Here is a 15988-nt window from a genome sequence, read left to right on the forward strand (position 1 = left end):
GGGCCCGACTACGGCTGGATCACGCGCGTCCCGTCCAAGGTGGAGGACAAGTTGTTCGTCGGCTCGCACGATGGCGGCTGGGTCGCCGCCTTCGACAACCGCGAGCTCACGCTCGTGAACCTCTTCTCCGGTGCCGAGATGCCAGTGCGCCCACTGAGGGCCGGCCGTCTAGGGCAAAATCCCATCGCTAAAATCATCTTCTCCGACGCCCCTACCTCGTCTAACGGCTGCATCCTCGCCGCCGTCACCGATGATAGGCTCAACATTGCATTGTGCAAAATTGGCAAAGGCAGTGCCAGCGGGTGGACCATGACAACTTGGGACAAGAAGATGTTCGCGGACATGCCTTCTGCGACGGTGAACTCTACGTTCTCACGTACGCCGACGAGAACTTGGTCATGTTTAAATTCAACACCAAGGAAGAAGGGAAGCCCGTGATCACATCTACCCACAGGTTGGCTGTCCGAAGGCGCCACGGCCCCACGGTGAAGCATGATCCCGATTCGTATGGTTGTTGCATGGTTGAGCTACATGGGGAGCCATTGATGGCAATAAGGACCCGATGGTTGCCCGACCGCGAGCCTTTCTTCAAGGTCTTCATGCTTGTCGATGCAAACCCGGGCGACATCTACTGGCACAAGTGGACTGAGGTGAAGAGCTTTGGTGAGTATGCCTTGTTCTTGGGACCGACAAGGTCTAAGGCGGTGCACGTGCCTGTTGGCGCCGAGCGCTGCGGTCTAGTGAGAAACCACATCTATTACTCGAAATCTACCCGCTCTAGAGAACATGAGTTGCGTGGCAACGAAGTGTACACGGTGGCATTGAATGGTGGTGACCAGATGTGTTGTAGGGAAGACCAAAGTATCGGCGATGGTCTAGAGAGGACAGGATACTACATGATGGGTTGGGACTACGCTTCAATGTGGGTACACCCTTCAGAGTTGTAACTTAGCGGTAATAGCACCCCAGATATCCTAACTTGCACATAATGTGATGATTTAGTTCTAAATTTGCAAAACTTGACTCCACCATACCCCAACTTTCACCTCATGTGATGATTTAGTCCCAAGCCAATCACAACTCGACAATTGGCAGCCAGGTGGCTGGACCGGTCAGCGCATGCACTTTTGCAGAAACCCCCTACCGTTTTCCTTAATCAACCCGCACTCACCTTCACCTGAATTAAATCTATCGGAATCCACCTCGCGTCCATTCGAGAGGGTTCACTTGGTCGCTGTCGGGGCGACAGAGCTCACGGGCTGGCGGGGCGATGGTGACGTCAGCAACGGAGGCGTCGTCGCCGCCGTTCGCCAGCGGTGTGGAGACGCCGGCATCTGCTCATCTCGTCCGGCCGTTCGGTGTCTTCCCTCCTGATTATTGTGAGCTCGACGCCCCGCCTCTGCTTTCTCTTCCTCCCTCTCCTCTCCTCTGCTTTGCTCTGAGCTCGTCGCCGTTTGCAGCTCGAATCGCGTCCATTTATGCTCGAATCGGGGTCATGTAGTGGTGTTTTTTGTGTAGTGTCATGTATGGCGAAGTGGAGCTCGGGTTTCGGCCGATGAATTTACGTTTGGGTTCGACATGATAGCTAGGGTTTATGGCGGACAAATTAGATGTTAATGCCTTTGTAGTTGGCTTTTTGTTCTGCTTTAGCTTGTACTCTACTCAAGCATCTGTTTGTGTTGTGAAATTTAACTCCTTTTTGTTGTTGAAGATGTTTTGTACGGAGTATAAACTTGGCTATTTTGTTACACTATTTAATATAGTTTTGGTAATGCTAATGGTATGTGCAGCGAAGTTTCAGTGAATTGAATGGTTTTTGTTAATGGTGTGCTAATGTTGTATTTCATTTATGGTTAGTTTATATTTAGTTCACTGAATATGTTAAGTTATCTGTAGTTCAGTGAATATGTTCAGTTACTGTAGCTAACTGAATATTTTTAGTTACTGTAGTTATCAGAATTTTGTCAAGTACTGTAGTTAACTGAATCTTTTCAACTTACTATAGTTAACTGAAAACTGAACCTTGAGTTGTTGTTCAAGTATGTTAGATCTGATGCAATTGACTAATTTTTCTATTAACTGAATATTCAGTTAACTGGATATTGTTTCTCAACTGATGCATCTTTGTTTTGATCAATACAGTGTGTGATGCAGCAAATGGAGAAAGGGTGGACAGTCCATTTTTTACACTGGAACTTGAGCATGGTGGAATTTTCTGTGGCCCAATCAGTAACCTGGAGTACTGGAACCCTTCTATTGAGGTGCTAAACTATGTTGACTTTGGCACTTTCTCCTATGCATTCCTTGAACAACACTTGATTTGGTTGGGATATCCTGTGAGTGAGCACATCATTTACTTTAGAAAACCAAATAAACCAATCTCAGATGGTTTGATCAGAATTAGCAGTGATGAGGATGTGCAGCATATGATCAGAGCTAGTGCTGAGCATAAGATGCTTGTAGTCATGGTTGACCATACAGATTTCATCAGCAACTTCAGGTCTGACTTGGTGTGCACATTGCCCCCATCTTTGATAACAGCAACAACAAGTTTTGCAGCAGCAAGTGCCTCCCCTTCCCATAGCCTAGTTTCAGTCTTTGTAGAAGATCCTTTGTCAGAGATTGCAGCAAATGGAACAGAACCACAAAGTTTGCTTATTGAGGGTGCTGAGCACAACATGCTAACTGAAGATCCCTTGTCAAAGATTGCACCAATTGGAACAGACCCACATAGTTTGCTTATTGAGGGTGCTGAGCACAACATGCTAACTGAAGATGGAGAAACAGTTATTGAAGATGTAGTTGTTTCAGATTCTGATTTCAGTGACAGTGACTATGACATAGATGATGGTGATGATGATCTTTATGATGACAAAATTGACTTTGATGTTGATGAAGAAGCTGATCAGGATGAGGATAATGTGGAGCCTGAATACTTGCTTGAGGTTGAAGATCTCAACCTATCAACTGAGCAAGCAGATGAACTTCGGTACAAGTTTAAAGCTTTCAATGCAATGGTGGACATGATTTCCCCTGTGTTTAAAGTAGGGATGGTATTTGCTAATGTGGTTGCGCTAAGACATGCACTGACTGCATATTTAGTTAGAAATAGAATGCAGATCAAGAAGATAAAGAATGACGAGAGGGGACTTGAAGCAGTTTGTGAAAATGGTTGCCCATGGTACCTGTATGCTGGCAATGACAACAGGACAGGGGGATTTGTCATCAAGACTTACTATGGAGAACATATATGCCAGAACAAATGGAAGATAAGGTCACTAATAGTAAAATTCCTGTGCAAGTGTTTCATAGATGAGTTCAGAGATGACCAGAAGATGTCACTAGGTACATTTTCAAGAAAGATCACCAAGGAATTTCATGTCACCCCTAACAGATGAAAGCTGGCTAGGGCAAGAACTGCAGCACTTAAGGAGATCCATGGTGATGAAGAAGAGCAGTTCAATAGGCTTTGGGAGTATGGTCATGAATTGAGGAATACCAACCCTGGGTCTATATTTCTTCTGTCAACTGAGGTTGTTAAAGACAAAGATTTCCCACAGGGCAGGAAATGTCTGAAAACTCTATATTGGTTTTATGATGCATGAAAAAGGGGGTGGCTCAAGGGATGCATGCCTATTATTTTGATTGATGTTGTCACATGAAAAATAGGTTTAAAGGAGTGTTGCTTAGTGCAGTGGGTATTGATCCTAATGACTGCATTTTCCTCGTTGTAATGGGTTGGGTAGAAGTAGAGTGCACAAGTTCTTGGGAGTGGTTTCTCACTACATTGAGAGATGACCTTAACATCACAAATATTGCTCCTTTCACTATTATGAGTGACAAGCAGAGAGGTTTGATCAATGCTATGCCAAAAATCTGGCCAGATGCTGAGCATAGGTTTTGTGTTAGGCATATTTATCAGAATTTCAATGAGAAGCACAAAGGATAGTTGCTGAAGCAAGATCTGTGGGCCATTGCAAGAGCACCAAATAGGATGAAGTGGAGCCAAAACTGTGAGAAAATGGATGGACACAGTGCAGCTGCCTTCCACTGGACTGAAAGACTTGATCCAAAGACATGGTGTAAATCATTTTTAGTGTCTTTTACAAGTGTGATATTCTGCTGAACAATAACTCTGAAGTATTTTACAGCTACATTCTAGAGGGCAGAGAGAGCCAGTGTTGTCAATGCTGGAATACATATTTTACAAGATCATGCAAAGGCTAGTGAGTAAATAGAGAGAGGCCATAGAGAAGTGGGCAGGGCAGAGAATATGCCCAAAGATCAAGAAGAAACTAGACAATAACACTGAGTTTGCTGCTAATTGCCATGTCTCAGAAGCTGGCCAACAATTGTTCAGAGTTCAGTCTGGTAACTCTAGTTATACAATTGACTTGTGCTTGCACACTTGTGACTACAGGAGATGGCAGCTGTGTGGAGTACCATGTGGCCATAGTATAGCATGCTGCAGGGAGGAGAGAATTGACCCTGACAATGTTTCATGACTGCTACACTGTGGAGAATTATCTGAAAGCATATGGATACACTCTGGTTCCACTTAGAGATCCAAAGCATTGGGAGAAACAGAATGGTTACAAAGTATATCCACCTGTTTTCACTAAACAGTTGGGAAGACCAAAGAAAAACATGAAGAAAACACCAGGAGAGAAGAGAAGCAAGAATGGTGTTAGATATTTGAACAAAAAATATGTGACAATACACTGCTCAATTTGTGGAAGAGCTGACCACAACAGGAAAGGGCACTACAGATGGCAGGAAGCACTAATTGCAGAAGGAGTAGAGCTTGATGAGAACTATGATGACCCCAACATTTCTTCAGGTATGCTTCAGTTGCATCTCATTTTTTACAGTTGGCTCTACTGCATGAAATGTGGTTAACTGCCTAAAATGAGCTTATCTGAACATCTTTCTTTGCAGAACATCTTTTCAAACAGGCCAGGTCCTAGGTTGGATCCTACCGAGTCACCAACCGGTATGGTTTTTAACATGGCCACCAGGGAAAGAGCAAGAAGAGCTCCTCAAAGGGTCCATGGCCCACTGCCTGAGCTCTCTTCATTTGTTGCTACTGCTGGGGCTGAAATACCACAACCCAGTGTGACTAAACAAATGAATATTGCTAGGCAGACAAGGCAAGAACTGAAGATGACATTGCAAGAGGAAAGAAAAGGAGAGGCAGAGGAGAGGTACATCCAAATGCAAGAAGAGGAAGGGGAGCAATTGCAGTCTCAGCTCCAGGAAGAGGTGCCAGTGTAGATGCAGGGTCAGGAGAGGGAGCAAGTGCAGGTGCTGGGAGAGGGAGAGGAGCAAATCCAGGTGGTGGGAGAGGGAGAGGAGGCAGTAATGTGCATGCATGGAGAGGAGAAAATTCAGATGCAGGAAGAGGAAGAGGAGGCCAAGTAGGTGAGAGGGCATGGTGGCTGATGTTTGGAGATGACATTGCCAGTCATATTCCTGACCTAAATGCTCCTCCTGATGATTTTCCTGCTGCCTAGTCTAGTGGCAATTCTCAGCCAGCATTTTTTGATAAGGCCTATACTTATGTAACTCATAAACTGGCATTTTTTGTTATGTCAAACTGTGGCATACATTGCCTCTTTTTTTAGGCCAAAACGTGGCATACATTGCCTAATTTTTGGATGGCAAACCATGGCATACAATGCCCTTTTTGTAATTAAATATTATAATTAGGATTTAACTGAATGTTGGAAGATATCTGAATGTTTGAAGATACCTGAATGTTGTCGTTCACTGAATTTTCCTAAATTTTGTTGTGTTAACTGAAGTGAATTTTGCTGCTTTTAACTTAAAAAAACTTAAAAAAATGTTTTGGAGTGAATACTGCTATTGTTAATTGAATATTGGTCTGTTTTGGAGTGAATACTGTTGTTGTTAATTAAAAGTAATTTTCCAAAAAAATGTTTGTCCTGGGTATCAAACCCAAGACCCTTTGTTTGATAGGTCGAGCTCCATGCCAGTGCGCTAGTACTAGTGATCTTGGTAGATACTCATTGCTACGGTTGTTATACTGATATATACTGTACGTGCTAATCAGAGCGGTGCCGTTCACTCTTCCACTCCTATTAAGAGGCCACCACCCACCGCCCCCACTCACCACTTCCGTTACATGACGCCACGGGCTCTACGCTCCCCACCTCCCACTCTGTTGGGGAACATAGGAATTTCAAAATTTTGCTACGCACACACAGGATCATGGTGACGCATAGCAATGAGAGGGGAGAGTGTTGTCCATGTACCCTCGTAGACCGAAAGCGGAAGCGTTAGCACAACGCGGTTGATGTAGTCATACGTCTTCACGATCTGACCGATCCAAGTACCGAACGTACGGCACCTCCGAGTTCTGCACACGTTCAGCTCGATGACGTCCCGCAAACTCTGATCCAGCAGAGCTTCACGAGAGAGTTCCGTCAGCACGACGGTGTGATGACAGTGACGATGTTGCCACCGACGCAGGGCTTCGCCTAAGAACTGCTATGATATGATCGAGGTGGTATATGGTGGAGGGGGGCACCGCACACGGCTAAGAGATCAATTGTTGTGTCTAGAGGTGCCCCCTGCCCCCGTATATAAAGGACCAGGGGGAGGAGGCGGTTGGCCAGGAGGAGGGCGCGCCAGGGAGGAGTCCTACTCCCACCGGGAGCAGGAGTCCCTCTTTTCCTAGTTGGAGTAGGAGGAGGAAAGGAAGGGAAGGAGAGAGGAGGAAGGAAAGGGGGGCGCCCCCCTCCTTATCCAATTCGTACTAGAGGGGGAGGGGGCGCGGCCTGCCCTAGCCGCCCCTCCTCTTCTCCACTAAGGCCCATCTTGGCCCATTAAACTCCCGGGGGGTTCCGGTAACCCCCCGGTACTCCGGTATATGTCCGAAACTCCTCGAAACCATTCCGGTGTCCGAACATAGTCGTCCAATATATCGATCTTTATGTCTCGACCATTTCGAGACTCCTCGTCATGTCTGTGATCACATCCGGGACTTCGAACTACCTTCGGTACATCAAAACACAAAAACTCATAACATAATCGTCACCGAAACTTTAAGCGTGCGGACCCTACGGGTTCGAGAACTATGTAGACATGACCGAGACATGTCTCCATTAAATAACCAATAGCGGAACCTGGATGCTCATATTGGTTCCTACATATTCTACGAAGATCTTTATCGGTCAAACCGCATAACAACAAACGTGGTTTCCTTTGTCATCGGTATTTTACTTGCCCGAGATTTGATCGTCGGTATCTCAATACCTAGTTCAATATCGTTACCGACAAGTCTCTTTACTCGTTCCGTAATACATCATCCCGCAACTAACTCATTAGTTAAGATGCTGTTGGGGAACATAGTAATTTCAAAAAATTTCCTACGCACATGCAAGATCATGGTGATGCATAGCAACGAGAGGGGAGAGTGTGATCTACGTACCCTTGTAGATCGACAGCGGAAGCGTTAGCACAACGCGGTTGATGTAGTCGTACGTCTTCACGGCCCGACCGATCAAGCACCGAAACTACGGGACCTCCGAGTTTTAGCACACGTCAGCTCAATGACGATCCCTGGACTCCGATCCAGCAAAGTGTCGGGGAAGAGCTCCGTCAGCACGACGGCGTGGTGACGATCTTGATGTACTATCGTCGCAGGGCTTCGCCTAAGCACCGCTACAATATTATCGAGGATTATGGTGGAAGGGGGCACCGCACACGGCTAAGAATATGATCACGTGGATCAACTTGTGTCTCTAGGGGGTGCCCCTGCCTCCGTATATAAAGGCTCAAAGGGGGGGCGGCCAAGAGGAAGCGCGCCAGGAGGAGTCCTACTCTTTGGGAGTAGGACTCCCCCCCTTTCCTAGTAGGAATAGGATTCGTGGAGGGGGAGAGAGGAGGAAGGGGGGGCCGGCCCCCTCTCCTTGTCCTATTCGGACCAAGGGGGGAGAGGTGCGAGGCCCATCTCTGGCCACCTCTCCTCTCTTCCACTAAGGCCCACTAAGGCCCATATACCTCCCGGGGGGTTCCGGTAACCTCCCGGTACTCCGGTAAAATCCCGATTTCAACCGGAACACTTCCGATATCCAAACATAGGCTTCCAATATATCAATCTTTATGTCTCGACCATTTCGAGACTCCTCGTCATGTCCGTGATCACATCTGGGACTCTGAACAACCTTCAGTACATCAAAACGCATAAACTCATAATATAACTGTCATCGAGAACAATGTAGACATGACCGAGACACGTCTCCGGTCAATAACCAATAGCGGGACCTGGATGCCCATATTGGTTCCTACATATTCTACGAAGATCTTTTATCGGTCAGACCGCATAACAACATACGTTGTTCCCTTTGTCATCGGTATGTTACTTGCCCGAGATTCGATCGTCGGTATCCAATACCTAGTTCAATCTCGTTACCGGCAAGTCTCTTTACTCGTTCCGTAATACATCATCTCGCAACTAACTCATTAGTTGCAATGCTTGCAAGGCTTAAGTGATGTGCATTACCAAGAGGGCCCAGAGATACCTCTCCGACATTTGGAGTGACAAATCCTAATCTCAAAATACGCCAACCCAACATGTACCTTTGGAGACACCTGTAGAGCTCCTTTATAATCACCCAGTTACGTTGTGACGTTTGGTAGCACACAAAGTGTTCCTCCGGCAAACGGGAGTTGCATAATCTCATAGTCATAGGAACATGTATAAGTCATGAAGAAAGCAATAGCAACATACTAAACGATCGGGTGCTAAGCTAATGAAATGGGTCATGTCAATCAGATCATTCAACTAATGATGTGATCCCATTAATCAAATGACAACTCTTTGTCTATGGTTAGGAAACATAACCATCTTTGATTAACGAGCTAGTCAAGTAGAGGCATACTAGTGACACTCTGTTTGTCTATGTATTCACACATGTATCATGTTTCCGGTTAATACAATTCTAGCATGAATAATAAACATTTATCATGAAATAAGGAAATAAATAATAACTTTATTATTGCCTCTAGGGCATATTTCCTTCAGTCTCCCACTTGCACTAGAGTCAATAATCTAGTTCACATCGCCATGTGATTTAACAGCAATAGTTCACATCATCATGTGATTAACACCCATAGTTCACATCATCATGTGACCAACACTCAAAGGTTTTACTAGAGTCAGTAATCTAGTTCCCATCTCTATGTGATTAACACCCAAAGAGTACTAGGGTGTGATCATGTTTTGTTTGTGTGATAATTTTAGTCAACGGGTCTGTCATATTCAGATCCGTAAGTATTTTGCAAATATCTATATCAACAATGCTCTGCACGGAGCTACTCTAGCTAATTGCTCTCACTTTCAATATGTATCTAGATCGAGACTTAGAGTCATCTAGATTAGTGTCAAAACTTGCATCAACGTAACCCTTTACGACGAACCTTTTTGTCACCTCCATAATCGAGAAACATATCCTTATTCCACTAAGGATAATTTTGACCGCTGTCCAGTGATCTACTCCTAGATCACTATTGTACTCCCTTGCCAAAATCAGTGTAGGGTATACAATAGATCTGGTACACAGCATGGCATACTTTATAGAACCTATGGCCAAGGCATAGGGAATGACTTTCATTCTCTTTCTATCTTCTGCCGTGGTCGGGCTTTGAGTCTTACTCAATTTCACCCCTTGTAACACATGCAAGAACTCTTTCTTTGACTGTTCCATTTTGAACTACTTCAAAATCTTGTCAAGGTATGTACTCATTGAAAAAACTTATCAAGCATCTTGATCTATCTCCATAAATCTTTGATGCTCAATATGTAAGCAGCTTCACCGAGGTCTTTCTTTGAAAAAACTCCTTTCAAACACTCCTTTATGCTTTGCAGAATAATTCTACATTATTTCCGATCAACAATATATCATTCACATATACTTTATCAGAAATGTTGTAGTGCTCCCACTCACTTTCTTGTAAATATAGGCTTTACCGCAAGTCTGTATAAAACTATATGCTTTGATCAACTCATCAAAGCGTATATTCCAACTCCGACATGCTTGCACCAGTCCATAGATGGATCGCTGGAGCTTACACACTTTGTTAGCATCCTTTGGATCGATAAAACCTTCAGGTTGCATCATATACAACTGTTCTTCCAGAAATCCATTCAAGAATGCAATCTTTACATCCATTTGCCAGATTTCATAAAATGTGGCAATTTGCTAACATGATTCGGACAGACTTAAGCATATATACGAGTGAGAAACTCTCATCGTAGTCAACACCTTGAACTTTGTCGAAAACCTTTTGCGAAAATTCTAGCTTTGTAGATAGTAACACTACTATCAGCGTCCATCTTCCTCTTGAAGATCCATTTAATCTTAATGGCTTGCCGATCATTGGGCAAGTCAATCAAAGTGAATACTTTGTTCTCATACATGGATCTCATCTCAGATTTCATGGCCTCAAGCCATTTTGCGGAATCTGGGCTCACCATCGCTTCTTCATAGTTCGTAGGTTCATCATGATCTAGTAGCATGACTTCCAGAACAGGATTGCCGTACCACTCTGGTGCGGATCTTATTCTGGTTGATCTACGAGGCTCAGTTGTAACTTGATCTGAAATTTCATGATCATCATCATCAACTTCCTCACTAATTGGTGTAGGTGTCACAGAAACTAGTTTCTGTGATGAACTACTTTCCAATAAGGGAGCATGTACAGTTACCTCATCAAGTTCTACTTTCCTCCCACTCACTTCTTTCTAGAGAAACTCCTTCTCTAGAAAAACTCCGAATTTAGCAACAAAAGTCTTGCCTTCGGATTTGTGATAGAAGGTGTACCCAACAGTCTCCTTTGGGTATCCTATGAAGACATATTTCTCCGATTTGGGTTTGAGCTTATTAGGATGAAACTTTTTCATATAAGCATCACAACCCCAAACTTTAAGAAACGACAACTTTGGTTTCTTGCCAAACCACAGTTCAGATTGTGTCATCTCAACGGACTTAGATGGTACCCTATTTAACGTGAATGCAGCTGTCTCTAATGCATAACCCCAAAACGATAGTGGTAGATTGGTAAGAGACATCATAGATCGCACCATATCTAATAAAGTACGGTTATGACGTTCAGACACACCATTATGCTGTGGTGTTCCAGGTGGCGTGAGTAGTGAAACTATTTCACATTGTTTTTAACTGAAGGCCAAACTCGTAACTCAAATATTTTACTTCTGCGATCATATCGTAGAAACTTTCATTTTTGTTACGATGATTCTCCACTTCACTCTGAAATTCTTTGAATTTTTCAACTGTTTCAGACTTGTGTTTCATTAAGTAGATATACCCATATCTGCTCAAATCATCTGTGAAGATCAGAAAATAATGATACCTGCCACGAGCCTTAATATTCATCGGACCACATACATCAGTATGTATGATTTCCAACAAATCTGTCGCTCGCTCCATTGTTCTAGAGAACGGAGTCTTAGTCATCTTGCCCATGACGCATGGTTTGCAAGCATCAACTGATTCATAATCAAGTGATTCCAAAAGCCCATCAGCATGGAGTTTCTTCATGCGCTTTACACCAATATGACCTAAATGGCAGTGCCACAAATAAGTTGCACTATCATTATTAACTTTGCATCTTTTGGTTTCAATATTATGAATATGTGTATCACTATGATCGAGATCCAACGAACCATTTTCATTGGGTGTGTAACCATATAAGGTTTTATTCATGTAAACAGAACAACAATTTATTCTCTTACTTAAATGAATAACCGTACTGCAATTAAACATGATCAAATCATATTCATGCTCAACGCAAACACCAAATAACACTTATTTAGGTTCAACACTAATCCCGAAAGTATAGGGGAGTGTGCGATGATGACCATATCAATCTTGGAACTACTTCCAACACACATCGTCACTTCACCCTTGACTAGTCTCTGTTTATTCTGCAACTCCTGTTTCGAGTTACTACTCTTAGCAACTGAACCAGTATCAAATGCCGAGGGGTTGCTATAAACACTAGTAAAGTACACATCAATAACACGTATATCCAATATACCTTTGTTTACCTTGCCATCCTTCTTATCCGCCAAATACTTGGGGCAGTTTCACTTCCAGTGACCAGTCCCTTTGCAGTAGAAGCACTTAGTCTCAAGCTTAGGATCAGACTTGGGCTTCTTCACTTGAGCAGCAACTTGCTTGCCGTTCTTCTTGCAGTTCCCCTTCTTCCCTTTGCCCTTTTCTTGAAACTAGTGGTCTTGTCAACCATCAACACTTGATGTTTTTCTTGAGTTCTACCTTCATTGATTTCAGCATCACAAAGAGCTTGGGAGTTGTTTCCATTATCCCTTGCATATTATAGTTCATCACGAAGTTCTACTAACTTGGTGATGGTGACTAGAGAATTCTGTCAATCACTATCTTATCTGGAAGATTAACTCCCACTTGATTCAAGCGATTGTAGTACCCAGACAATCTGAGCACATGCTCACTAGTTGAGCGATTCTCCTCCATCTTTTAGCTATAGAACTTGTTGGAGACTTCATATCTCTCAACTCGGGTATTTTCTTAAAATATTACCTTCAACTCCTGGAACATCTCATATGGTCCATGACGTTCAAAACGTCTTTGAAGTCCCGATTCTAAGCCATTAAGCATGGTGCACTAAACTATCAAGTAGTCATCATATTGAGCTAGCCAAACGTTCATAACGTCTGCATCTGCTCCTGCAATAGGTCTGTCACCTAGCGCTGCATCAAGGACATAATTCTTCTGTGCAGCAATGAGGATAAACCTCAGATCACGGATCCAATCCGCATCATTGCTACTAACATCTTTCAACACAATTTTCTCCAGGAACATATCAAAATAAACACAGGGAAGCAACAACGTGAGCTATTGATCTACAACATAATTTGCAAAATACTACCAGGACTAAGTTCATGATAAATTTAAAGTTCAATTACTTAAGAACACCCACTTAGATAGATATCCCTCTAATCCTCTAAGTGATTACGTGATCCAAATTAACTAAACCATGTCCGATCATCACGTGAGATGGAGTAGTTTCATTGGTGAACATCACTATGTTGATCATATCTACTATATGATTCACGCTCGACCTTTCGGTCTCCGTGTTCCGAGGCCATATCTGTATATGCTTGGCTCGTCAAGTATAACCTGAGTATTCCGCGTGTGCAACTGTTTTGCACCCGTTGTATTTGAACGTAGAGCCTATCACACCCGATCATCACGTGGTGTCTCAGCACGAAGAACTTTCGCAACGGTGCATACTCAGGGAGAACACTTCTTGATAATTAAGTGAGAGATCATCTTATAATGCTACCGTCAATCAAAGCAAGATAAGATGCATAAAAGATAAACATCACATGCAATCAATATAAGTGATATGATATGGCCATCATCATCTTGTGCTTGTGATCTCCATCTCCGAAGCACCGTCGTGATCACCATCGTCACCGGCGCGACACCTTGATCTCCATCGTAGCATCGTTGTTGTCTCCCCAATCTTATGCTTCCACGACTATCGCTACCGCTTAGTGATAAAGTAAAGCATTACAGCGTGATTGCATGCATACAATAAAGCGACAACCATATGGCTCCTGCCAGTTGCCGATAACTCGGTTACAAAACATGATCATCTCATACAATAAAATTTAGCATCATGTCTTGACCATATCACATCACAACATGCCCTGCAAAAACAAGTTAGGCGTCCTCTACTTTGTTGTTGCAATTTTTTACGTGGCTGCTACGGGCTTAAGCAAGAACCAATCTTACCTACGCATCAAAACCACAACGATAGTTTGTCAAGTTGGTGCTGTTTTAACCTTCGCAAGGACCGGGCGTAGCCACACTCAGTTCAACTAAAGTTGGAGAAACTGTAACCCGCAAGCCACCTATGTGCAAAGCACGTCGGGAGAACCGGTCTCGCGTAAGCGTACGCGTAATGTCGGTCCGGGCCGCTTCGTCCAACAATACCGCCGAACCAAAGTATGACATGCTGGTAAGCAGTATGACTTATATCGCCCACAACTCACTTGTGTTCTACTCGTGCATATAACATCAACACATAAAACCTAGGCTCGGACGCCACTCTTGGGGAACGTAGTAATTTCAAAAAATTTCCTATGCACACGCAAGATCATGGTGATGCATAGCAACGAGAGGGGAGAGTGTGATCTACGTACCCTTATAGATCGACAGCGGAAGCGTTAGCACAACGCGGTTGATGTAGTCGTACATCTTCACGGCCCGACCGATCAAGCACCGAAACTACGGGACCTCCGAGTTTTAGCACACGTTCAGCTCAATGACGATCCCCGGACTCTGATCCAGCAAAGTGTCGGGGAAGAGTTCCGTCAGCACGACGGCGTGGTGACGATCTTGATGTACTATCGTCGCAGGGCTTCGCCTAAGCACCGCTACAATATTATCGAGGATTATGGTGGAAGGGGGCACCGCACACGGCTAAGAATATGATCACGTGGATCAACTTGTGTCTCTAGGGGGTGCCCCTGCCTCCGTATATAAAGGCTCAAAGGGGGGGGGGCGGCCAAGAGGAGGCGCGCCAGGAGGAGTCCTACTCCCTCCGGGAGTAGGACTCCCCCCTTTCCTAGTTGGAATAGGATTCGTGGAGGGGGAGAGAGGAGGCAGGGGGGGCCGGCCCCCTCTCCTTGTCCTATTCGGACCAAGGGGGAGAGGTGCGCGGCCCATCTCTGGCCACCTCTCCTCTCTTCCACTAAGGCCCACTAAGGCCCATATACCTCCCGGGGGGTTCCGGTAACCTCCCGGTACTCCGGTAAAATCCCGATTTCAACCGGAACACTTCCGATATCCAAACATAGGCTTCCAATATATCAATCTTTATGTCTCGACCATTTCGAGACTCCTCGTCATGTCCGTGATCACATCCGGGACTCCGAACAACCTTCGGTACATCAAAACGCATAAACTCATAATATAACTGTATTCGAAACCTTAAGTGTGCGGACCCTACGGGTTCGAGAACAATGTAGACATGACCGAGACACGTCTCCGGTCAATAACCAATAGCGGGACCTGGATGCCCATATTGGTTACTACATATTCTACGAAGATCTTTTATCGGTCAGACCGCATAACAACATATGTTGTTCCCTTTGTCATCGGTATGTTACTTGCCCGAGATTCGATCGTCGGTATCCAATACCTAGTTCAATCTCGTTACCGGCAAGTCTCTTTACTCGTTCTGTAATACATCATCTCGCAACTAACTCATTAGTTGCAATGCTTGCAAGGCTTAAGTGATGTGCATTACCGAGAGGGCCCAGAGATACCTCTCCGACATTCGGAGTGACAAATCCTAATCTCAAAATACGCCAACCCAACATGTACCTTTGGAGACACCTGTAGAGCTCCTTTATAATCACCCAGTTACGTTGTGACGTTTGGTAGCACACAAAGTGTTCCTCCGGCAAACGGGAGTTGCATAATCTCATAGTCATAGGAACATGTATAAGTCATGAAGAAAGCAATAGCAACATACTAAACGATCGGGCGCTAAGCTAATGAAATGGTCATGTCAATCAAATCATTCAACTAATGATGTATTCCCGTTAATCAAATGACAACTCTTTGTCTATGGTTAGGAAACATAACCATCTTTGATTAACGAGCTAGTCAAGTAGAGGCATACTAGTGACACTCTGTTTGTCTATGTATTCACACATGTATCATGTTTCCGGTTAATACAATTCTAGCATGAATAATAAACATTTATCATGAAATAAGGAAATAAATAATAACTTTATTATTGCCTCTAGGGCATATTTCCTTCAAATGCTTGCAAGGCTTATAGTGATGTGCATTACTGAGTGGGCCCAGAGATACCTCTCCGACAATCGGAGCTACAAATCCTAATCTCGAAATATGCCAACCCAACAAGTACCTTCGGAGACACC

The 15988-nt window shown here is 44.1% G+C and overlaps 2 pseudogenes; one reads left to right on the top strand and one right to left on the bottom strand.

The window, feature by feature from the left end:
• Positions 1-1270: 1270 nt before the first annotated feature.
• On the top strand, positions 1271-4126 carry LOC147972661 (uncharacterized; annotated as a pseudogene).
• A 957-nt stretch (positions 4127-5083) lies between these two features.
• LOC147972662 (uncharacterized) overlaps positions 5084-15988 on the bottom strand; it is a 69275-nt pseudogene continuing 58370 nt past the window's right edge.

The sequence above is a fragment of the Triticum urartu genome, chromosome 5A (genome assembly GCF_056163025.1).
Source record: "Triticum urartu cultivar PI428250 chromosome 5A, HENAU_Tu73, whole genome shotgun sequence".
Classification (NCBI taxonomy): Eukaryota; Viridiplantae; Streptophyta; class Magnoliopsida; order Poales; family Poaceae; genus Triticum; species Triticum urartu.